Source organism: Heptranchias perlo, chromosome 5 (assembly GCF_035084215.1).
Source record: "Heptranchias perlo isolate sHepPer1 chromosome 5, sHepPer1.hap1, whole genome shotgun sequence".
NCBI lineage: Eukaryota > Metazoa > Chordata > Chondrichthyes > Hexanchiformes > Hexanchidae > Heptranchias > Heptranchias perlo.
The window spans coordinates 116,112,581-116,139,411 of record NC_090329.1 but is presented as its reverse complement, the minus strand read 5'-3'; the positions used below and the strand labels follow the sequence as shown (position 1 = coordinate 116,139,411).

General features: G+C 52.4%; 2 long non-coding RNA genes across 3 annotated transcripts in view; one reads left to right on the top strand and one right to left on the bottom strand.

Moving 5' to 3' along the window:
* Nucleotides 1-8,240, top strand: part of LOC137322041 (uncharacterized) — a 157,066-nt gene extending 148,826 nt beyond the window's left edge. For both annotated transcript variants that reach the window (XR_010962947.1, XR_010962946.1), the window contains exons 3-5: nt 3,637-3,696; nt 6,192-6,308; nt 8,107-8,240. This is a non-coding gene — a long non-coding RNA (uncharacterized lncRNA). The remainder of the gene's footprint in view (nt 1-3,636; nt 3,697-6,191; nt 6,309-8,106) is intronic.
* Nucleotides 1-26,831, bottom strand: part of LOC137322042 (uncharacterized) — a 78,480-nt gene that overhangs the window by 18,478 nt on the left and 33,171 nt on the right. Inside the window, exon 2 of the long non-coding RNA XR_010962948.1 lies at nt 7,868-7,974. This is a non-coding gene — a long non-coding RNA (uncharacterized lncRNA). The remainder of the gene's footprint in view (nt 1-7,867; nt 7,975-26,831) is intronic.

The window sequence follows — 26,831 nt, the reverse complement described above, 5'->3', positions numbered from 1 at the left end:
GATGTTTTACTACGTGAAAGGTGCTATATAAATGCAAGTTGTGTCTGAATGCTGGGGGAGGGGGCAGACAACGCACAGGAAATAAGGAATTTAGGGAAGGAATCTGGAAGAGTTCCAGAGGGCGGGGCCATAATGCCTGAAAGATCAGCCTCCGAAGGTCTAGGACATAAAGAGAGAGGGACAGAGGGTACGAGTTGAGACATGTGGCTGGTGAAGAATTCCAAAGAGGAGATTTGGAAATGAGGGTGAGGATCTTGAAGTCAATTCCCTGGGGCACAGGATGTCAGAGGAGCTGGGTGAGGTCAGGAATGATCGGCAAAGAACTCATAGCCTGGAATATTAAGCTCCCGTTATGCCTAGCTTGTAGCCAGGTCTCTGTAATGTGATCCTGATGCAGTCAGAGGATCAATTCTGAGGTCGGGTTATAGCAGAATGGCTTTACTCAAACTGGCTCTGTTATACCTGATGGTGCTGGTGATGACACTGGGTGCTCAAAACTGGATCAATTTTTCCATTCCCCCAAAGCAGAGATCCTTCCCTTGATAAGCATGAAAGGATTCGTCAGAACGTGTATGACTGAGTATCATAGTATGATAAGAACATAAGAACATAAGAGATAGGAGCAGGATTAGGCCATTTGGCCCTTCGAGCCTGCTCCGCATTCAATGAGATCATGGCTGATCTAATTCTGGCCTCAACTCCACTTTCCCACCTGTTCCCGATATCTTTTGACTCCCTTCTTGATCAAAAATTTGTCGAACTCAGCCTTGAATGTATTCAATGACTCAGCCTCCACCGTTCTTTGGGGCAAAGAATTCCAAAGGTTCACAACCCTCTGAGAGAAGAAATTTCTCCTCATCTCCGCCTTTAATGGGTGACCCCTTATTCTGAGACTATGCCCCCTAGTTCTAGATTCCTCTATGAGGGGAAACATCCTCTCAGCATTTACCCTGTCCAGCCCCCTCAGAATCTTATTTTTCAATAAGATCTCCTCTCATTCTTCTAAACTCCAGTGAGTATAGGCCCAACCTGCTCAACCTTTCCTCATAAGAAAACCCTTCTATATCCGCAATCAACCTAGTGAACCTTCTCTGAACCATCTCCAATGCAAGTATATCCTTCCTTAAATAAGGGGACCAAAACTGTATGCAGTACTCTAGGTGTGGTCTCACCAGCACCCTGTACAGTTGTAGCAAGACTTCCCTGCTTTTATACTCCATCCCCCTTGAAATAAAGGCCAATATTCCATTTGTCTTCCCAATTACCTGCAGCACCTGTATGCTAACTTCTTGTGTTTCATGTACAAGGACACCCAAATCCCTCTGCACTGCAGCATTCTGTAGTCTTTCTCCATTTATATAATATTTTGCTTTTTTATTCTTCCTACCAAAGTGGATGACTTCACATTTTCCCACATTATACTCCATCTGCCAAATTTTTGCCCACTCGCTTAACCTGTCAATATCCCTTTGCAGACACTTTGTGTCCTCCTCACAGCTTATTTTTCCACCTATCTTTGTGTCATCAGCAAATTTGGCCACAATACACTCGCTTCCTTCATCCAAGTCATTGATATAGATTGTAAATAGTTGAGGCTCCAGCACTATTCAGTGTAGTACCATTATTCAAGAAGGGGAGTAGGGAAAAACCGGGGAACTACAGGCCAGTGAGCCTAACATCAGTGGTAGGAAAATTATTGGAAAAAATTCTGAAGGACAAAATTAGTCTCCACTTGGAGAAGCAAGGATTAATCAGGGATAGTCAACATGGCTTTGTCAAGGGAAGATCATGTCTGACTAATTTGATTGAATTTTTTGAGGGGGTGACTAGGCGTGTGGATGAGGGTAACGCAGTGGATGTGGTATACATGGATTTCAGTAAGGCCTTCGATAAAGTCCCGCACAGGAGACTGGTCAAGAAGGTACGAGCCCATGGAGTCCAGGGTGCCTTGGCACTTTGGATACAAAACTGGCTTAGTGGCAGAAGGCAGAGGGTGATGGTCGAAGGTTGTTTTTGTGACTGGAAGCCTGTGGCCAGTGGGGTACCACAGGGATCGGTGCTGGGTCCCTTGCTGTTTGTGGTCTACATTAACGACTTGGATATGAATGTAAAAGGTATGATCAGTAAGTTCGCTGATGATACAAAAATTGGTAGGGTGGTAAATAGCGAGGAGGATAGCCTCAGTCTGCAGGACGATATAGATGGGTTGGTCAGATGGGCGGAACAGTGGCAAATGGAATTTAACCCGGAAAAGTGCGAGGTGATGCACTTTGGAGGGACTAACAAGGCAAGGGAATACACAATGAATGGGAGGACCCTAGGCAAGACAGAGGGTCAGAGGGATCTTGGTGTGCAAGTTCACAGATCCCTGAAGGCGGCGGAACAGGTAGATAAGGTGGTAAAGAAGGCATATGGGATACTTGCCTTTATTAGCCGAGGCATAGAATATAAGAGCAAGGAGGTTATGATGGAGCTGTATAAAACACTGGTTAGGCCACAGCTGGAGTACTGTGTGCAGTTCTGGTCGCCACACTACAGGAAGGATGTGATCGCTTTGGAGAGGGTGCAGAGGAGATTCACCAGGATGTTACCAGGGCTGGAGCGCTTCAGCTATGAAGAGAGACTGGGAAGATTGGGTTTGTTTTCCTTGGAGCAGAGGAGGCTGAGGGGGGACATGATTGAGGTGTACAAAATTATGAGGGGCACAGATAGGATGGATCCTAAGGAGCTTTTTCCCTTCGTTGAGGGTTCTATAACAAGGGGACATAGATTCAAGGTAAAAGGCGGGAGGTTTAGAGGGGATTTGAGAAAGAACTTTTTCACCCAGAGGGTGGTTGGAGTCTGGAACTCACTGTCTGAAAGGGTTGTGGAGGCAGGAACCCTCACAACATTCAAGAAGCATTTGGATGAGCACTTGAAATGCCATAGCATACAAGGCTACGGACCAAATGCTGGAATATGGGATTAGATTAGACAGGGCTTGATGGCTGGCGCGGACACGATGGGCCAAAGGGCCTCTATCCGTGCCGTATAACTCTATGACTCTATGACACTGATCCCTGTGGCACCCCACTAGTTACAGATTGCCTTCCTGAAAATGACCCCTTTATCCCGACTCTCTGTTTTTGTTAGTTAGCCAATCCTCTATCCATGCTAATATATTACCCCCGACACCATGAGCTCTTACCTTGCGCAGTAACCTTTTATGTGGCACCTTTTGGAAATCCAAATACACTACTGTGATACAGCACAGAAGGAGGCCATTCGGCCCATCGTGTCTGTGCCGGCTATTTGGTAGAGCTATCCAATTAATCTCACTCCCCTGCTCTCTCCCCATAGCCCTGTTACCGTTAGTGACAATCTGCACAGTCAGAAACACATGCGCACACTCTGGCGATGGCTGTGACCTCAGATATTCCATTTCTACCTTGGTGTTCGAAGTCAGGGAGCTCCAGGCAAAAAAAAATGGGAGGAAGTAATTAAACCATCCAAGCTGTTCAAACAGGGGCTTAATCTTGTGAGTCGAATGTAAAGCAGGTTTGAAACATAATGCTTTTTAAGGTGGTCATTACATTGATCCCTTATTAAACTCTACTAAAAATATTAAATAGATGTTCCTTTCCATTGTTTTTTCAGGCAAATATTTGAATGCTTCATTTGTTATATTGAGTTGGGCAAGCGGATGGAGTGACAGTTGTAAGTAATGCAGTTTTAATTATAAATCTATACTGACAAAGTTTGCATAAAAGCTTAATGTGCATTCATTGTTTAACCTAATTTTACAGTGGTTGCGGGAATTAAATTATTTTAAAATGGGAAACTTTGATTTCTCGTAGGCTGAATGTAAAATGAGCAAGTGGGGGCAACAGTATCTAAAGCACTTATATAATTATTATCAAAGTAATTTCTGATTGAGATGTCAGGCGTGGCTCGGTGGTAGCACTCCTGCCTCTAGGTCAGAGGTTGTGGGTTCATAGTCCCACTCCAGCGATCTGAACACATAAACCAGGCTGATACTCCAGTGCAGTACTGCACTGTCAGAGAGGTCGTCTTTCCAATGAAACGTTAAACTGAGACTCCATCTGCGCTCTCAGGTGGGTGTAAAAGATCCCATTGCACTTTTTCAAAGAAGAGCAGGGGAGTTCTCCTCGGTGTCCTGGCTAATATTTATCCCTCAACCAACATCACTGAAAAAAAAACAGATTATCTGGTCATTATCTCATTGCTGTTTGTGGGATCTTGCTGTGCTCAAATTAGCTGCCACGTTTCCTACATTACAACAGTGACTACACTTTGAAAGTACTTCATTGGCTGTAAAGTGCTTTCGGACATCCTGAGATCATAAAATGATTGGTTCCACTGTTATTCATTAGAGCCGCTGGCGTTGTGAACAATGGCAGCGAAAAGCTTTTCTGTGTTAATTATGTTCCTCAGGTTCTAAACTTTATTGATCTGTGTTGGAAATGAGAACGTATGCACAATATGAAACCATTATGGCAGATTGTTAGGAGATTGTTAATTAAACTAATGACTCAAAAGTCAAAGTCTAATTTGCTCAGATGCGTAGATGCAGATTAGTTATTATTTCTTTCATTTTTAATCACATGTTTTGGTATTTGCAGCACTTCAGAATCCAAAAATAAAATTCCAAACTTCTGATAAAAAAGCAAACTTGATTAATAATTGTATCCACCCATTGCTTTCAGACTGTTTAATCCAATTACCAACAGTCCCCTGAATTCATTATTTTCTTTGCCGTTTTTTTCAAATGGGCTCCATTTGTGAGCAACTAAATTTAGACTGATCACATCTGACACCAGCTAAATACAGAATCAAATCATTTTAATGAAATCATTAACTTGCTAAGATTAATGTATTAAAGGAGGACCATAAAAATATGACAACTTTTGTTGCTGTCATAGGCCAAATTGTATTCTATGTGCTCGAACTCTCTGCTCATAGGCTCTCTCCAAATGCTAGGGACACACCTAAAGTGGCCAAATTTCTTCCTTACTATTCTTTACAGTGATCTTAGCAAAAAGTTGTGACAGTTCTTACTCAACTTTCCTTCAAAGTCAGCCTCTTGGGAGTTACCTGATACTTCACCGCTACCTTCTTGAAGCAGAGCTACCAGCAACTCAATGATCGAGGCTACTTCATTACCAGATACCAATTTGATCCAAGAGGTGCTGGACTATAGACGCAAAATTATTCAAAAGTTTGTGGAATATCTGCCCACACTGACCAAGCACTAGCAAACGTCAAGCCTTCATCAAGAGAGTCAAGTGTCTCTGTGCAGAGAAGATTAATGTCTCAAGCCTTGAGGACAACATAGCTTTCTTGCTGTGGTGGGAGCTGGTCATGTCACCAAACCTTGATGACCTGTGAGGCATAAGATCCTATTTGTTTCCATCTCCACAAAATCGTGCGGCTTCACCCCATCTCATCCATGCTTTTGTCATCTCTAGACTTGATTTCACTAACGCCTTCCTTGCCATCCTCCCAATCCCCTCCTTCCATAACCAACTCGACCAAGCTCAGTTGCCCATATCCTGCACCATAATAAGATCCACTAACCCATCACCCCAGGCCTCTTTTTCCTACATTGACTCCCTGTCCTCCAGTGCAGTGATTTAAGAATCCTCATCCTCACCTTCCAATCACCACCCTAACTCGGCAACCTCCTTGAGCCCTACATTCCCTCCCACACCCTTCGGTCCTCCAACTCTGGCCTTCTATTCAGACCACCTACCTCTGCTGTCATGGATGGCAGAGCCTTCAGCGTTACTCCCAGAATTTCCTCCCTACACCGCTCTGCCTCACTACTTCTGTTAATCGTTAAATGCCTCCTTAAAGCCCAATTTTGTCAATGAAAGAAAAGAAAGAACCTGCATTTATATAGCCCCTTTCATGACCTCAGGATGTCTCAGCCAATTAAGCACTTCTTTTTAAGTGTAGTTACTGTTATGATATAGGAATCGAGGCAGCCAATTTGTGCATGGCAAGGTCCCACAGACAGTAATGGAATAAATGGCCAGCTTATCTGTTTTTAGCTATTGGTCATGTCTCCTAACTCTCCAACCATGGCCCATCACCTATTCCATTTTCTTTTGTCTCTCTGTGGTACCTTGGGACATTTTTCAATTTTAAAAGTATCATATAAATACAAGTTTTTGTTGTTTATTCGACAGCTTCCCTCCAGTCTATTAGACCTTCCTACTTCTGAACTGTTGCTGGAGGAAAGATTTTAAGTGACTTTGGACTTTTGAACTGAGGTCTGCATCGTCTCCAATTCTGATCAGCTTGTGGTAAGTGCACTCTGGCATCTCGATTTCATGAATGTCAACGTAATGGGACATTTCCCTGGTTCTCTTAGATTAGTCAATGGGAATTTGACACAGTAAAGAGTCCTTGTAAGAGTTTGGGCTTACTTATCTATGCTTAACTAGTTGTAATTCTGTATTAACTTGTTCTGTGCATTGATGTTTACCGTGGTACAAACAAGCACTTAATATCTAATTACACAGTAAATGGTGTCTTAGTTACCCTCTCTCATCCATAACCTGGCAACAGCCCTGACAGAGCCATTAAGGTACTTTAAGGTACAATATATTGGCTTGCAAGCTCCTGCTGCTGATCCATTTGTGTCAGTGCGACCCAGGTTATGATCCAACCTTACCACTAAGCAACCCATAATACATCTTTAAGCCAATCAGGAGACAGGTAGTTTTATTGTTGGGAGAGTCCAGAACAAGGGGACATAACCTTAAAATTAGAGCTGGGCCATTCAGGGGTGATGTCAGGAAGCACTTCTTCACACAAAGTGTAGTAGAAATATGGAAAACCCTCCCCCAAAAAGCTGTTGAGGCTGAGGATCAAGTGAAAATCTCAAAACTGAGATTGATAGGCAAGGGTATTAAGGGTTACCAAGCCGGGTAGATGGAGTTAATATACAGATCAGCCATGATCTCACTGAATGGCAGAACAGGCTCAAGGGGCTGAATGGCCTGCTCCTGACTTATGCTCCTATGTTCCTATTGTACTCGACTGTAGCTACTTCTTGGTGCCTTTTGATCAAGTTGTTTAATTACTCCTCATCTCTTAGATGGAATTCAGTCTTCACTCAGCAGCGAGACCACTTTCCATTGGTTTCATTCCAACATTAATTGCTTTTTATTAGACTGTGTGACTTGCATGCAGCTTAGTTGGATTGGACCTGGCCAGCTTAATAATTATGCCACATCAGTCAAACTGCTCCTTCGTGTAGTTTGCTGTTAATTGGTCTGCCTGGTAGGTCAGGGCTCAGCCTAATGCTTGTCGAGCACATTCCTTTTTACTCCCCCCTTTCCCTCTTTTATCTAACTATTTGATCTCTCTCACTGCTTTCTAAAGTTTGAGATTTAAATTACATTTTGCAGTCGCCCTGCCCTCAGCTCTGAGGTTTTTCCTGGTTGGGGAGGTGGAACAAGATGACTCTTGTTTATTCTGGAGCAGAATGGATGTTCTGCTCCCCCTGCCCGATGGTCAGATTATTGTTATCTCAAGACACCCAAGGAAGCTGCTGTAAGCTTCGTTCCAACTGATACGAGCACCATTAATCCTTGATTAAACTGCCAAAGGTTTATGGATTGCAGTCCTTGGATCTCCCTTGATAGAGAATGCTGTTTCCCAGCTTGCTGCAATGAGAACTGTATTGGACCATTCTTCTTTCCTAATCATTTTCTTCGGTAGCAGCAGTGACTTTATTTTAATACTTAATCTTTCTGATTTTGAGGATTAACCTGATGATTTAACCCCCACATCCCCACCCCCAAAATCAGATTTGAAAATTGTGATTAAACCCAATAAAACCTGGAGATTGACATACCACAGTTCTGTTGTTCTGGATTCAGCTACTTTCCCTGTTTGCCTCAGGGAACACTATCCCTTCTTACTGTACCGATGGGCGTTCCACATAGAGTGCACTTTCAGTCACTAAAAGAAGAAAGAATTTGTATTTATATAGCACTGCTTAAAGAGCTTCACAGCCAATGAATTATTCTTGAAGTGTAGAACCCTGAAAGGTCACTGACCTGTAACATTAACCCAACCTTCCTCTCTCCACAGATGCTGCCTGACATGCTGAGTGTTCCCAGCATTTTCTGTTTTCATTTGACATATCCAGCATCTGCAGTATTTTGCTTTTTGTGCCAATATTCAAGTTTGGAGATGGATCCATGAATAAAATTCTTGAATTTAAACATGTTCTATAAGTAAAACTTTTTAATAACACTAAGTACCATTGCAAACATATTTGACAAAGAAGGACAAATGTAAATCTGTTTAACCTTTTCATAAGTTTTATAATTTAAGATCTTCACTATAAAAACCCTATCCCTGACTCAATGGAACGGTCTGATTTTATAGATAAGGCCAGCTGAGTTCAATCTCCACTAAACTTTAAAAGGAACTATAATTTGTATTACTTTTGCTCAAAACGTTGTATTTTGTACTTCCAGTCGTGAAGGAGACATAGAAAGAACTTTAAGGCAGAATATTAATGTTTAAAGCTGTGTCTTGATCAAAAATAGGGAGCTGTAATCTGTTCATGCATGAAATATTGTTTGAGGGCATCATTTTGTTATCTGTACCTGGGTGGGATGCCTGTAGGCCACGTCTATCAAGGTAGGTGCCTTTTGTTTTGTGTTTGAGAAATGAAGAAAGTGTTGGCTTTGTGAGAGACAAAACCCCATGTATTGATGCTAGGACTTGGATATCGTAGTTTCCAAAATCCACCTCCAGGCAACCATTCTCTGCTACTATATTATAAATTGGATAGCCAGGTGGTGAAGGATACAATACTAGAGCCTGGTCTTCAGTTACTTCCAAGCCTTTACTCACAGAGCTCACCCTGACACATCATGCACCCTCCAGATAATCTCCCTCCTATAAAAGGATACAAGAGAGTCCCCAATTGACACCCACCACCTGAATACAATTAACACGTATTGAGGTCACTAACCAGGGGGCATGGATTTAAAGTGATTGGTAGAAGGATTAGAGGGGAGTTGAGGAGAATTTTTTTCACCCAGAGGGTGGTGGGGGTCTAGAACTCACTGCCTGAAAGGGTGGCAGAGGCAGAAACCCTCAACTCATTTAAAAAGTACTTGAAGTGCTACAGGACTACGGACCAAAAGCTGCAAATTGGGATTAGGCTGGATGGCTGTTTATCGGCCGGCACAGACACGATGGGCCGAATGGCCTCCTTCTGCGCCGAAACTTTCTTTGATTCTAATGATATAAACCATACAGATACAATTGACATTGGGTACGTTTGGAAAAAATATGTATCCTGTTCTCGACCATGAACAGTTCACTTTTGGCACATCCCAGTGGATCAAAAGACAAAATATAATAGTGGGGTGCTGGAGTCTCAACTTTAGCCAGTGTATCGTCTCTTATGAGATGAGGCATTAGCTTCTGAATACCCGTCCTGGTTAGGAAGAGGAAGAAAAATCGTAAAATATTAATAAAACTGATTTTACATTTACTCAATTGATGAAAAGAAATATTCAGCCCTTGAAGAGTTAAGGTGACTAAAATCTGATACTTGGTGCAGGCAATTTAGCAACCATCTGCCTTGTGTATGATAATGGTATTTAATTGAATAACATGGTACTCATTACAACTGAATGTAAATTAAAGAAGTCGATGCTGCAAATAATTAACGTCTGTCCTCGAGCACCTCACTGGTAGCAATTGTACATTTTCGTGCTCAACATCTACTATCAAAATGGCATCAAAAGCAACAGCATTAACATTTTCCATATTCATTACTGTTTCACACGAATTTGAACAAGCAGCAAGGAGCAGCTGGTGAAATGGCAACACAGCCTCCCAACATACGGCCACCAGCAAGGTTTTCTCATTATTTGATAACAGCTACCAAGTAAGGTGAAATCCTATGGGTTTCTTTTGAAAGTTTCGAGATGTCATTGTGAGGATAAGTTTTTTTCTTTGGTCAGCTGGCTGTTTCAACAAAAGCAGAAATCCATCATTACATGTTTAAGAGTTTCAAAATAAAGCTACTGAGATATTCAGATGGGCTGAGTTTCTATTTGGCTGATATGGAGTGCACAATCTCCACCCGTAGGACACACCCACTCACCCGCACAATCTCCACCCGTAGGACACACCCACTCACCCCCACAATCTCCACCCGTAGGACACACCCACTCACCCCCACAATCTCCACCCGTAGGACACACCCACTCACCCCCACAATCTCCACCCGTAGGACACACCCACTCACCCGCACAATCTCCACCCGTAGGACACACCCACTCACCCCCACAATCTCCACCCGTAGGACACACCCACTCACCCCCACAATCTCCACCCATAGGACACACCCACTCACCCCCACAATCTCCACCCGTAGGACACACCCACTCACCCGCACAATCTCCACCCGTAGGACACACCCACTCACCCCCACAATCTCCACCCGTAGGACACACCCACTCACCCCCACAATCTCCACCCATAGGACACACCCACTCACCCCCACAATCTCCACCCGTAGGACACACCCACTCACCCGCACAATCTCCACCCGTAGGACACACCCACTTACCCGCACAATCTCCACCCATAGGACACACCCACTCACCCGCACAATCTCCACCCGTAGGACACACCCACTTACCCGCACAATCTCCACCCGTAGGACACACCCACTCACCCGCACAATCTCCACCCGTAGGACACACCCACTCACCCCCACAATCTCCACCCGTAGGACACACCCACTTACCCCCACAATCTCCACCCGTAGGACACACCCACTTACCCCCACAATCTCCACCCATAGGACACACCCACTCACCCGCACAATCTCCACCCGTAGGACACACCCACTTACCCCCACAATCTCCACCCGTAGGACACACCCACTTACCCCCACAATCTCCACCCGTAGGACACACCCACTCACCCCCACAATCTCCACCCGTAGGACACACCCACTTACCCCCACAATCTCCACCCGTAAGACACACCCACTCACCCGCACAATCTCCACCCATAGGACACACTCACTTACCCGCACAATCTCCACCCGTAGGACACACCCACTTACCCGCACAATCTCCACCCATAGGACACACCCACTTACCCCCACAATCTCCACCCATAGGACACACTCACTTACCCGCACAATCTCCACCCGTAGGACACACCCACTTCCCCCACAATCTCCACCCATAGGACACACTCACTTACCCGCACAATCTCCACCCGTAGGACACACCCACTTACCCGCACAATCTCCACCCATAGGACACACCCACTCACCCGCACAATCTCCACCCATAGGACACACCCACTCACCCGCACAATCTCCACCCGTAGGACACACCCACTTACCCGCACAATCTCCAGCCATAGGACACACCCACTTAACCGCACAATCTCCACCCGTAGGACACACCCACTTACCCCCACAATCTCCACCCGTAGGACACACCCAGTCACCCGCACAATCTCCACCCGTAGGACACACCCACGCACCCCCACAATCTCCACCCGTAGGACACACCCACTCAACCGCACAATCTCCACCCGTAGGACACACCCAGTCACCCGCACAATCTCCACCCGTAGGACACACCCACTCACCCGCACAATCTCCACCCGTAGGACACACCCACTCAACCGCACAATCTCCACCCGTAGGACACACCCACTTACCCCCACAATCTCCACCCGTAGGACACACCCACTTACCCGCACAATCTCCACCCGTAGGACACACCCAGTCACCCGCACAATCTCCACCCGTAGGACACACCCACTCACCCGCACAATCTCCACCCGTAGGACACACCCACTCACCCGCACAATCTCCACCCGTAGGACACACCCACTCACCCGCACAATCTCCACCCGTAGGACACACCCACTCAACCGCACAATCTCCACCCGTAGGACACACCCACTCACCCCCACAATCTCCACCCGTAGGACACACCCACTCACCCGCACAATCTCCACCCGTAGGACACACCCACTTACCCGCACAATCTCCACCCGTAGGACACACCCACTCACCCGCACAATCTCCACCCGTAGGACACACCCACTTACCCCCACAATCTCCACCCGTAGGACACACCCACTTACCCGCACAATCTCCACCCGTAGGACACACCCACTCACCCGCACAATCTCCACCCATAGGACACACCCACTTACCCCCACAATCTCCACCCGTAGGACACACCCACTTACCCGCACAATCTCCACCCGTAGGACACACCCACTTACCCGCACAATCTCCACCCGTAGGACACACCCACTCACCCGCACAATCTCCACCCGTAGGACACACCCACTCACCCGCACAATCTCCACCCGTAGGACACACCCACTCACCCGCACAATCTCCACCCGTAGGACACACCCACTTACCCGCACAATCTCCACCCATAGGACACACCCACTCACCCGCACAATCTCCACCCGTAGGACACACCCACTCACCCGCACAATCTCCACCCATAGGACACACCCACTTACCCGCACAATCTCCACCCATAGGACACACCCACTCACCCGCACAATCTCCACCCGTAGGACACACCCACTTACCCGCACAATCTCCACCCGTAGGACACACCCACTTACCCCCACAATCTCCACCCGTAGGACACACCCACTTACCCCCACAATCTCCACCCGTAGGACACACCCACTTACCCGCACAATCTCCACCCGTAGGACACACCCACTTACCCCCACAATCTCCACCCGTAGGACACACTCACTTACCCCCACAATCTCCACCCGTAGGACACACCCACTTACCCCCACAATCTCCACCCGTAGGACACACTCACTTACCCCCACAATCTCCACCCGTAGGACACACCCACTCACCCGCACAATCTCCACCCGTAGGACACACCCACTTACCCGCACAATCTCCACCCGTAGGACACACCCACTCACCCGCACAATCTCCACCCGTAGGACACACCCACTCACCCCCACAATCCCCACCCTTAGGACACACCCACTTACCCCCACAATCTCCACCCGTAGGACACACCCACTCAACCGCACAATCTCCACCCGTAGGACACACCCACTCACCCCCACAATCCCCACCCTTAGGACACACCCACTTACCCCCACAATCTCCACCTGTAGGACACACCCACTCACCCGCACAATCTCCACCCGTAGGACACACCCACTCACCCGCACAATCTCCACCCGTAGGACACACCCACTTACCCGCACAATCTCCACTCGTAGGACACACCCACTCACCCCCACAATCTCCACCCGTAGGACACACCCACTTACCCGCACAATCTCCACCCGTAGGACACACCCACTCACCCGCACAATCTCCACCCGTAGGACACACCCACTCACCCCCACAATCCCCACCCTTAGGACACACCCACTTACCCCCACAATCTCCACCCGTAGGACACACCCACTCACCCGCACAATCTCCACCCGTAGGACACACCCACTTACCCGCACAATCTCCACCCGTAGGACACACCCACTCACCCGCACAATCTCCACCCGTAGGACACACCCACTTACCCGCACAATCTCCACCCGTAGGACACACCCACTCACCCCCACAATCTCCACCCGTAGGACACACCCACTCACCCCCACAATCTCCACCCGGAGGACACACCCACTTACCCGCACAATCTCCACCCATAGGACACACCCACTCACCCCCACAATCTCCACCCGTAGGACACACCCACTCAACCCCACAATCTCCACCCGTAGGACACACCCACTTACCCGCACAATCTCCACCCGTAGGACACACCCACTTACCCGCACAATCTCCACCCGTAGGACACACCCACTCACCCCCACAATCTCCACCCGTAGGACACACCCACTCACCCCCACAATCTCCACCCGTAGGACACACCCACTCACCCCCACAATCTCCACCCGTAGGACACACCCACTCACCCACACAATCTCCACCCATAGGACACACCCACTTACCCGCACAATCTCCACCCGTAGGACACACCCACTCACCCCCACAATCTCCACCCGTAGGACACACCCACTTACCCCCACAATCTCCACCCGTAGGACACACCCACTTACCCCCACAATCTCCACCCATAGGACACACCCACTTACCCGCACAATCTCCACCCGTAGGACACACCCACTCACCCGCACAATCTCCACCCAAAGGACACACCCACTCACCCCCACAATCTCCACCCGTAGGACACACCCACTTACCCCCACAATCTCCACCCGTAGGACACACCCACTCACCCGCACAATCTCCACCCGTAGGACACACCCACTTATCCGCACAATCTCCACCCATAGGACACACTCACTTACCCGCACAATATCCACCCGTAGGACACACCCACTCACCCCCACAATCTCCACCCGTAGGACACACCCACTTACCCGCACAATCTCCACCCGGAGGACACACCCACTTACCCGCACAATCTCCACCCGTAGGACACACCCACTTACCCGCACAATCTCCACCCGGAGGACACACCCACTTACCCGCACAATCTCCACCCGTAGGACACACCCACTTACCCGCACAATCTCCACCCATAGGACACACTCACTTACCCGCACAATCTCCACCCGTAGGACACACCCACTTACCCGCACAATCTCCACCCGTAGGACACACCCACTTACCCGCACAATCTCCACCCATAGGACACACCCACTTACCCGCACAATCTCCACCCATAGGACACACCCACTTACCCGCACAATCTCCACCCGTAGGACACACTCACTTACCCGCACAATCTCCACCCATAGGACACACCCACTTCCCCCCACAATCTCCACCCATAGGACACACCCACTTACCCCCACAATCTCCACCCATAGGACACACCCACTCACCCGCACAATCTCCACCCATAGGACACACCCACTCACCCGCACAATCTCCACCCGTAGGACACACCCACTCACCCGCACAATCTCCACCCTTAGGACACACCCACTCACCCGCACAATCTCCACCCATAGGACACACCCACTCACCCGCACAATCTCCACCCATAGGACACACCCACTTACCCGCACAATCTCCACCCGTAGGACACACCCACTCACCCCCACAATCTCCACCCGTAGGACACACCCACTTACCCGCACAATCTCCACCCGTAGGACACACCCACTCACCCGCACAATCTCCACCCTTAGGACACACCCACTCACCCGCACAATCTCCACCCATAGGACACACCCACTTACCCGCACAATCTCCACCCGTAGGACACACCCACTCACCCACACAATCTCCACCCATAGGACACACCCACTCACCCCCACAATCTCCACCCGTAGGACACACCCACTTACCCCCACAATCTCCACCCGTAGGACACACCCACTTACCCCCACAATCTCCACCCGGAGAAAACACCCACTTACCCCCACAATCTCCACCCGTAGGACACACCCACTTACCCGCACAATCTCCACCCGTAGGACACACCCACTTACTCGCACAATCTCCACCCGTAGGACACACCCACTTACCCCCACAATCCCCACCCTTAGGACACACCCACTCACCCGCACAATCTCCACCCGTAGGACACACCCACTTACCCCCACAATCTCCACCCATAGGACACACCCACTTACCCGCACAATCTCCACCCGTAGGACACACCCACTTACCCCCACAATCTCCACCCGTAGAACACACCCACTCACCCGCACAATCTCCACCCGTAGGACACACCCACTTACCCGCACAATCTCCACCCGTAGGACACACCCACTTACCCGCAAAATCTCCACCCGTAGGACACACCCACTCAACCGCATAATCTCCACCCGTAGGACACACCCACTTACCCCCACAATCTCCACCCGTAGGACACACCCACTTACCCCCACAATCTCCACCCGGAGGACACACCCACTCAACCGCACAATCTCCACCCGTAGGACACACCCACTTACCCCCACAATCACCACCCGTAGGACACACCCACTTACCCGCACAATCTCCACCCGTAGGACACACCCACTTACCCGCAGAATCTCCACCCGTAGGACACACCCACTTACCCCCAAAATCCCCACCCGTAGGACACACCCACTCACCCGCACAATCTCCACCCATAGGACACACCCACTCACCCCCACAATCTCCACCCGTAGGACACACCCACTTACCCGCACAATCTCCACCCGTAGGACACACCCACTTACCCGCAGAATCTCCACCCGTAGGACACACCCACTTACCCCCAAAATCCCCACCCGTAGGACACACCCACTCACCCGCACAATCTCCACCCATAGGACACACCCACTCAACCGCACAATCTCCACCCGTAGGACACACCCACTCACCCCCACAATCTCCACCCGTAGGACACACCCACTTACCCGCACAATCTCCACCCGTAGGACACACCCACTTACCCGCACAATCTCCACCCGTAGGACACACCCACTCAACCGCACAATCTCCACCCGTAGGACACACCCACTCACCCGCACAATCTCCACCCGTAGGACACACCCACTTACCCGCACAATCTCCACCCGTAGGACACACCCACTCACCCCCACAATCTCCACCCGTAGGACACACCCACTCACCCGCACAATCTCCACCCGTAGGACACACCCACTTACCCGCACAATCCCCACCCGTAGGACACACCCACTCACCCCCACAATCTCCACCCGTAGGACACACCCACTCACCCCCACAATCTCCACCCGTAGGACACACCCACTTACCCGCACAATCTCCACCCGTAGGACACACCCACTTACCCGCACAATCTCCACCCATAGGACACACCCACTTACCCGCACAATCTCCACCCATAGGACACACCCACTTACCCGCACAATCTCCACCCGTAGGACACACCCACTTACCCCCACAATCTCCACACTTAGGACACACCCACTCACCCCCACAATCTCCACCCGTAGGACACACCCACTCACCCCCACAATCTCCACCCGTAGGACACACCCACTCACCCCCACAATCTCCACCCGTAGGACACACCCACTTACCCACACAATCTCCACCCGTAGGACACACCCACTCACCCACACAATCTCCACCCATAGGACACACCCACTTACCCGCACAATCTCCACCCGTAGGACACACCCACTTACCCCCACAATCTCCACCCGGAGGACACACTCACTTACCCGCACAATCTCCACCCGTAGGACACACCCACTTACCCCCACAATCTCCACCCATAGGACACACCCACTCACCCGCACAATCTCCACCCGTAGGACACACCCACTTACCCGCACAATCTCCACCCAAAGGACACACCCACTTACCCGCACAATCTCCACCCGTAGGACACACCCACTTACCCGCACAATCTCCACCCATAGGACACACCCACTCACCCGCACAATCTCCACCCGTAGGACACACCCACTTACCCCCACAATCTCCACCCGTAGGACACACCCACTTACCCCCACAATCTCCACCCGTAGGACACACCCACTTACCCGCACAATCTCCACCCGTAGGACACACCCACTCACCCCCACAATCTCCACCCGTAGGACACACCCACTCAACCGCACAATCTCCACCCGTAGGACACACCCACTCACCCGCACTATCTCCACCCGTAGGACACACCCACTCACCCGCACAATCTCCACCCGTAGGACACACCCACTTACCCCCACAATCTCCACCCGTAGGACACACCCACTCACCCGCACAATCTCCACCCGTAGGACACACCCACTTACCCGCACAATCTCCACCCGTAGGACACACCCACTCACCCGCACAATCTCCACCCGTAGGACACACCCACTTACCCCCACAATCTCCACCCGTAGGACACACCCACTTACCCCCACAATCTCCACCCGTAGGACACACCCACTCACCCCCACAATCTCCACCCATAGGACACACCCACTCACCCGCACAATCTCCACCCGTAGGACACACCCACTTACCCCCACAATCTCCACCCATAGGACACACCCACTCACCCGCACAATCTCCACCCATAGGACACACCCACTTACCCCCACAATCTCCACCCGTAGGACACACCCACTCACCCGCACAATCTCCACCCGTAGGACACACCCACTTACCCCCACAATCTCCACCCGTAGGACACACCCACTTACCCCCACAATCTCCACCCATAGGACACACCCACTCACCCGCACAATCTCCACCCGTAGGACACACCCACTTACCCCCACAATCTCCACCCGTAGGACACACCCACTTACCCCCACAATCTCCACCCGTAGGACACACCCACTTACCCGCACAATCTCCACCCGTAGGACACACCCACTTACCCCCACAATCTCCACCCGTAGGACACACCCACTTACCCGCACAATCTCCACCCGTAGGACACACCCACTTACCCGCACAATCTCCACCCGTAGGACACACCCACTTACCCGCACAATCTCCACCCGTAGGACACACTCACTTACCCGCACAATCTCCACCCGTAGGACACACCCACTTACCCGCACAATCTCCACCCGTAGGACACACCCACTTACCCGCACAATCTCCACCCGTAGGACACACCCACTCACCCCCACAATCTCCACCCGTAGGACACACCCACTTACCCCCACAATCTCCACCCTTAGGACACACCCACTCACCCCCACAATCTCCACCCGTAGGACACACCCACTCACCCGCACAATCTCCACCCGTAGGACACACCCACTCACCCGCACAATCTCCACCCGTAGGACACACCCACTTACCCGCACAATCTCCACCCGTAGGACACACCCACTTACCCCCACAATCTCCACCCTTAGGACACACCCACTTACCTCCACAATCTCCACCCGTAGGACACACCCACTTACCCCCACAATCTCCACCCGTAGGACACACCCACTTACCCCCACAATCTCCACCCGTAGGACACACCCACTCACCCGCACAATCTCCACCCGTAGGACACACCCACTTACCCCCACAATCTCCACCCGTAGGACACACCCACTTACCCGCACAATCTCCACCCGTAGGACACACCCACTTACCCCCACAATCTCCACCCGTAGGACACACCCACTCACCCGCACAATCTCCACCCGTAGGACACACCCACTTACCCCCACAATCTCCACCCGTAGGACACACCCACTCACCCGCACAATCTCCACCCATAGGACACACCCACTTACCCCCACAATCTCCACCCGTAGGACACACCCACTCACCCCCACAATCTCCACCCGTAGGACACACCCACTCACCCGCACAATCTCCACCCATAGGACACACCCACTTACCCCCACAATCTCCACCCGTAGGACACACCCACTCACCCCCACAATCTCCACCCGTAGGACACACCCACTCACCCGCACAATCTCCACCCATAGGACACACCCACTTACCCCACAATCTCCACCCGTAGGACACACCCACTCACCCCCACAATCTCCACCCGTAGGACACACCCACTCACCCGCACAATCTCCACCCGTAGGACACACCCACTTACCCGCACAATCTCCACCCGTAGGACACACCCACTCACCCGCACAATCTCCACCCGTAGGACACACCCACTTACCCGCACAATCTCCACCCATAGGACACACCCACTCACCCGCACAATCTCCACCCATAGGACACACCCACTCACCCGCACAATCTCCACCCGTAGGACACACCCACTCACCCGCACAATCTCCACCCGTAGGACACACCCACTTACCCGCACAATCTCCACCCATAGGACACACCCACTCACCCGCACAATCTCCACCCGTAGGACACACCCACTTACCCCCACAATCTCCACCCATAGGACACACCCACTCACCCGCACAATCTCCACCCGTAGGACACACCCACTTACCCGCACAATCTCCACCCGTAGGACACACCCACTTACCCCCACAATCTGCACCCGTAGGACACACCCACTTACCCCCACAATCTCCACCTGTAGGACACACCCACTCACCCGCACAATCTCCACCCGTAGGACACACCCACTCACCCGCACAATCTCCACCCGTAGGACACACCCACTCACCCGCACAATCTCCACCCGTAGGACACACCCACTCACCCCCACAATCCCCACCCTTAGGACACACCCACTTACCCCCACAATCTCCACCCGTAGGACACACCCACTCAACCGCACAATCTCCACCCGTAGGACACACCCACTCACCCCCACAATCCCCACCCTTAGGACACACCCACTTACCCCCACAATCTCCACCTGTAGGACACACCCACTCACCCGCACAATCTCCACCCGTAGGACACACCCACTCACCCACACAATCTCCACCCGTAGGACACACCCACTTACCCGCACAATCTCCACCCGTAGGACACACCCACTCACCCCCACAATCTCCACCCGTAGGACACAACCACTCACCCGCACAATCTCCACCCGTAGGACACACCCACTTACCCGCACAATCCCCACCCGTAGGACACACCCACTCACCCCCACAATCTCCACCCGTAGGACACACCCACTCACCCCCACAATCTCCACCCGTAGGACACACCCACTTACCCGCACAATCTCCACCCATTGGACACACCCACTCACCCCCACAATCTCCACCCGTAGGACACACCCACTCACCCCCACAATCTCCACCCGTAGGACACACCCACTTACCCGCACAATCTCCACCCGTAGGACACACCCACTTACCCGCACAATCTCCACCCGTAGGACACACCCACTCACCCGCACAATCTCCACCCGTAGGACACACCCACTCACCCCCACAATCCCCACCCTTAGGACACACCCACTTACCCCCACAATCTCCACCCGTAGGACACACCCACTCACCCGCACAATCTCCACCCGTAGGACACACCCACTTACCCGCACAATCTCCACCCGTAGGACACACCCACTCACCCGCACAATCTCCACCCGTAGGACACACCCACTTACCCGCACAATCTCCACCCGTAGGACACACCCACTCACCCCCACAATCTCCACTCGTAGGACACACCCACTTACCCGCACAATCTCCACCCATAGGACACACCCACTCACCCCCACAATCCCCACCCTTAGGACACACCCACTTACCCCCACAATCTCCACCTGTAGGACACACCCACTCACCCGCACAATCTCCACCCGTAGGACACACCCACTCACCCGCACAATCTCCACCCGTAGGACACACCCACTTACCCGCACAATCTCCACCCGTAGGACACACCCACTCACCCCCACAATCTCCACCCGTAGGACACAACCACTCACCCGCACAATCTCCACCCGTAGGACACACCCACTTACCCGCACAATCCCCACCCGTAGGACACACCCACTCACCCCCACAATCTCCACCCGTAGGACACACCCACTTACCCGCACAATCTCCACCCATTGGACACACCCACTCACCCCCACAATCTCCACCCGTAGGACACACCCACTCACCCCCACAATCTCCACCCGTAGGACACACCCACTTACCCGCACAATCTCCACCCGTAGGACACACCCACTTACCCGCACAATCTCCACCCGTAGGACACACCCACTCACCCGCACAATCTCCACCCGTAGGACACACCCACTCACCCCCACAATCCCCACCCTTAGGACACACCCACTTACCCCCACAATCTCCACCCGTAGGACACACCCACTCACCCGCACAATCTCCACCCGTAGGACACACCCACTTACCCGCACAATCTCCACCCGTAGGACACACCCACTCACCCGCACAATCTCCACCCGTAGGACACACCCACTTACCCGCACAATCTCCACCCGTAGGACACACCCACTCACCCCCACAATCTCCACCCGTAGGACACACCCACTTACCCGCACAATCTCCACCCATAGGACACACCCACTCACCCCCACAATCTCCACCCGTAGGACACACCCACTCAACCCCACAATCTCCACCCGTAGGACACACCCACTTACCCGCATAATCTCCACCCGTAGGACACACCCACTTACCCGCACAATCTCCACCCGTAGGACACACCCACTCACCCCCACAATCTCCACCCGTAGGACACACCCACTTACCCCCACAATCTCCACCCGTAGGACACACCCACTCACCCGCACAATCTCCACCCGTAGGACACACCCACTTACCCGCACAATCTCCACCCATAGGACACACTCACTTACCCGCACAATATCCACCCGTAGGACACACCCACTCACCCCCACAATCTCCACCCGTAGGACACACCCACTTACCCGCACAATCTCCACCCGGAGGACACACCCACTTACCCGCACAATCTCCACCCGTAGGACACACCCACTTACCCGCACAATCTCCACCCGGAGGACACACCCACTTACCCGCACAATCTCCACCCGTAGGACACACCCACTTACCCGCACAATCTCCACCCATAGGACACACTCACTTACCCGCACAATCTCCACCCCTAGGACACACCCACTTACCCGCACAATCTCCACCCGTAGGACACACCCACTTACCCGCACAATCTCCACCCGTAGGACACACCCACTTACCCGCACAATCTCCACCCATAGGACACACCCACTTACCCGCACAATCTCCACCCGTAGGACACACTCACTTACCCGCACAATCTCCACCCGTAGGACACACCCACTTCCCCCCACAATCTCCACCCATAGGACACACCCACTTACCCCCACAATCTCCACCCATAGGACACACCCACTCACCCGCACAATCTCCACCCATAGGACACACCCACTCACCCGCACAATCTCCACCCTTAGGACACACCCACTCACCCGCACAATCTCCACCCATAGGACACACCCACTCACCCGCACAATCTCCACCCATAGGACACACCCACTTACCCGCACAATCTCCACCCGTAGGACACACCCACTCACCCCCACAATCTCCACCCGTAGGACACACCCACTTACCCGCACAATCTCCACCCGTAGGACACACCCACTCACCCGCACAATCTCCACCCTTAGGACACACCCACTCACCCGCACAATCTCCACCCATAGGACACACCCACTTACCCGCACAATCTCCACCCGTAGGACACACCCACTCACCCACACAATCTCCACCCATAGGACACACCCACTCACCCCCACAATCTCCACCCGTAGGACACACCCACTTACCCCCACAATCTCCACCCGTAGGACACACCCACTTACCCCCACAATCTCCACCCGTAGAACACACCCACTTACCCCCACAATCTCCACCCGTAGGACACACCCACTTACCCGCACAATCTCCACCCGTAGGACACACCCACTTACCCGCACAATCTCCACCCGTAGGACACACCCACTTACCCCCACAATCCCCACCCTTAGGACACACCCACTCACCCGCACAATCTCCACCCGTAGGACACACCCACTTACCCCCACAATCTCCACCCATAGGACACACCCACTTACCCGCACAATCTCCACCCGTAGGACACACCCACTTACCCCCACAATCTCCACCCGTAGGACACACCCACTCACCCGCACAATCTCCACCCGTAGGACACACCCACTTACCCGCACAATCTCCACCCGTAGGACACACCCACTTACCCGCAAAATCTCCACCCGTAGGACACACCCACTCAACCGCATAATCTCCACCCGTAGGACACACCCACTTACCCCCACAATCTCCACCCGTAGGACACACCCACTTACCCCCACAATCTCCACCCGTAGGACACACCCACTCAACCGCACAATCTCCACCCGTAGGACACACCCACTTACCCCCACAATCTCCACCCGTAGGACACACCCACTTACCCGCACAATCTCCACCCGTAGGACACACCCACTTACCCGCAGAATCTCCACCCGTAGGACACACCCACTTACCCCCAAAATCCCCACCCGTAGGACACACCCACTCACCCGCACAATCTCCACCCATAGGACACACCCACTCACCCCCACAATCTCCACCCGTAGGACACACCCACTTACCCGCACAATCTCCACCCGTAGGACACACCCACTTACCCGCAGAATCTCCACCCGTAGGACACACCCACTTACCCCCAAAATCCCCACCCGTAGGACACACCCACTCACCCGCACAATCTCCACCCATAGGACACACCCACTCAACCGCACAATCTCCACCCGTAGGACACACCCACTCACCCCCACAATCTCCACCCGTAGGACACACCCACTTACCCGCACAATCTCCACCCGTAGGACACACCCACTCAACCGCACAATCTCCACCCGTAGGACACACCCACTCACCCGCACAATCTCCACCCGTAGGACACACCCACTTACCCGCACAATCTCCACCCGTAGGACACACCCACTCACCCCCACAATCTCCACCCGTAGGACACACCCACTCACCCGCACAATCTCCACCCGTAGGACACACCCACTTACCCGCACAATCCCCACCCGTAGGACACACCCACTCACCCCCACAATCTCCACCCGTAGGACACACCCACTCACCCCCACAATCTCCACCCGTAGGACACACCCACTTATCCGCACAATCTCCACCCGTAGGACACACCCACTTACCCGCACAATCTCCACCCATAGGACACACCCACTTACCCGCACAATCTCCACCCATAGGACACACCCACTTACCCGCACAATCTCCACCCGTAGGACACACCCACTTACCCCCACAATCTCCACACTTAGGACACACCCACTCACCCCCACAATCTCCACCCGTAGGACACACCCACTCACCCCCACAATCTCCACCCGTAGGACACACCCACTCACCCCCACAATCTCCACCCGTAGGACACACCCACTTACCCACACAATCTCCACCCGTAGGACACACCCACTCACCCACACAATCTCCACCCATAGGACACACCCACTTACCCGCACAATCTCCACCCGTAGGACACACCCACTTACCCCCACAATCTCCACCCGGAGGACACACTCACTTACCCGCACAATCTCCACCCGTAGGACACACCCACTTACCCCCACAATCTCCACCCATAGGACACACCCACTCACCCGCACAATCTCCACCCGTAGGACACACCCACTTACCCGCACAATCTCCACCCAAAGGACACACCCACTTACCCGCACAATCTCCACCCGTAGGACACACCCACTTACCCCCACAATCTCCACCCGTAGGACACACCCACTTACCCCCACAATCTCCACCCGTAGGACACACCCACTTACCCGCACAATCTCCACCCGTAGGACACACCCACTCACCCCCACAATCTCCACCCGTAGGACACACCCACTCAACCGCACAATCTCCACCCGTAGGACACACCCACTCACCCGCACTATCTCCACCCGTAGGACACACCCACTCACCCGCACAATCTCCACCCGTAGGACACACCCACTTACCCCCACAATCTCCACCCGTAGGACACACCCACTTACCCGCACAATCTCCACCCATAGGACACACCCACTCACCCGCACAATCTCCACCCGTAGGACACACCCACTTACCCCCACAATCTCCACCCGTAGGACACACCCACTTACCCCCACAATCTCCACCCGTAGGACACACCCACTCACCCCCACAATCTCCACCCATAGGACACACCCACTCACCCGCACAATCTCCACCCGTAGGACACACCCACTTACCCCCACAATCTCCACCCATAGGACACACCCACTCACCCGCACAATCTCCACCCGTAGGACACACCCACTTACCCCCACAATCTCCACCCGTAGGACACACCCACTTACCCCCACAATCTCCACCCGTAGGACACACCCACTTACCCGCACAATCTCCACCCGTAGGACACACCCACTTACCCCCACAATCTCCACCCGTAGGACACACCCACTTACCCCCACAATCTCCACCCATATGACACACCCACTCACCCCCACAATCTCCACCCGTAGGACACACCCACTTACCCCCACAATCTCCACCCATAGGACACACCCACTCACCCGCACAATCTCCACCCATAGGACACACCCACTTCCCCGCACAATCTCCACCCGTAGGACACACCCACTTACCCGCACAATCTCCACCCGTAGGACACACCCACTCACCCGCACAATCTCCACCCGTAGGACACACCCACTCACCCGCACAATCTCCACCCGTAGGACACACCCACTTACCCCCACAATCTCCACCCGTAGGACACACCCACTTACCCGCACAATCTCCACCCATAGGACACACCCACTCACCCGCACAATCTCCACCCGTAGGACACACCCACTCAACCGCACAATCTCCACCCGTAGGACACACCCACTTACCCCCACAATCTCCACCCGTAGGACACACCCACTTACCCCCACAATCTCCACCCGTAGGACACACCCACTTACCCCCACAATCTCCACCCGTAGGACACACCCACTCACCCGCACAATCTCCACCCGTAGGACACACCCACTTACCCGCACAATCTCCACCCGTAGGACACACCCACTCAAGAAGGCAGCTCACCTCCATCTTCTCAAGGGCAATTAGGGATGGGCAATAAATGCCGGCATTGCCAGCGACGTCCACATCCCATGAACGAATAAAAAAAAAACTCACCTGGACAACCTGTCCCCATCGGGCACACCCCACTTACCTAATTCCATAGAGTTTATGTGCCCCAAGTGTGTGTGGGGCTACTGATGGAATTTAACCAGCTAAAACTCTGCATCTTGCCACAGAACACTGGTAAGATTCACTTTGCTTGGCCAGCTAAGACCACCGTAGCCATTAGGGTTATTTGGAGGTGATAGTGCAGA